This window comes from Oryx dammah, unplaced genomic scaffold (assembly GCF_014754425.2).
Source record: "Oryx dammah isolate SB20612 unplaced genomic scaffold, SCBI_Odam_1.1 HiC_scaffold_24, whole genome shotgun sequence".
Classification (NCBI taxonomy): domain Eukaryota; kingdom Metazoa; phylum Chordata; class Mammalia; order Artiodactyla; family Bovidae; genus Oryx; species Oryx dammah.
In genome coordinates, this window is record NW_024070208.1 from 83,248,734 (window position 1) to 83,249,618 (window position 885).

Below are 885 nucleotides of genomic sequence, written 5' to 3' on the forward strand. Positions count from 1 at the left end.
TGAGAGCAGAATTATGTGAAACAGTTAAAGAGTAAGTGGGAAATGCCAAAAGCAGCAACATCATTTTTAAATAGCTGGGGGGGGGGGAAGCAAAATGCGTTTAGAAGCCACACCTTCCTGGGGTTCTGTCTGCAAGCCTGTGATGGTGGGGAACAGCTTGAGGTCTCGGGGGAAGGAAGAAAAGTAAAGAACAGCAGCACATCAGGGATCGTCCAAAGCTGGACGCCTCCACTCTTGCAAGCCTCAGTCCCAGATCCTTTCTGGGCAAACACACAGCCCGAGGAAACGAAAACTAGCAAAACAATCTCTGCACAGAACAATAGATGGAGTTTCGTTTTGGTTTCACACTCAGATATAACGTGGTTATAATTTTTTTTTGTTATATTAATAAAACTCATAGAGTGGAGTTTGGAAGCATTTGAAAGCTGGAGGACAGAAAGGCCCGCCGCTGCTCCTTAGCGTGCTTCGGCGACAGCAAAGTCGTGGGAAAGCGAGAAGACAGCTGTTTCCAGGCAAAGGGCCCAGGACTGTTCAGCATCAACCACCAGTCTCCAAAGCTCCAGAGAAACACGCCCAGAGCGACGCCCGGGCACATGTGTGGGGCTCGGAACAGGACGGGGCGCGCGTGTCCACCCCTCCCGCCCCGGCCCCCTCGGGCGCGCGGCGCAGGTGAGGGCGCCCGGCGGCCAGGCGAGCCCGAGGTGTGAGTTCAAGTCCCGCGGGCTCCCGGGTACCCTCACGCCGCGCGGGGCGCACCAAGCTCTGTCCTCTCGCTCCCCTCCCGAGGAGTCCCCTGACTCGCCCCTACCCAGCCCACAACAAAGGCGGCTCCCTAAGGCGTGCGCCATCGCAGCCCGCGGGGGTCCCCGGCGGGGACCGGCCGGG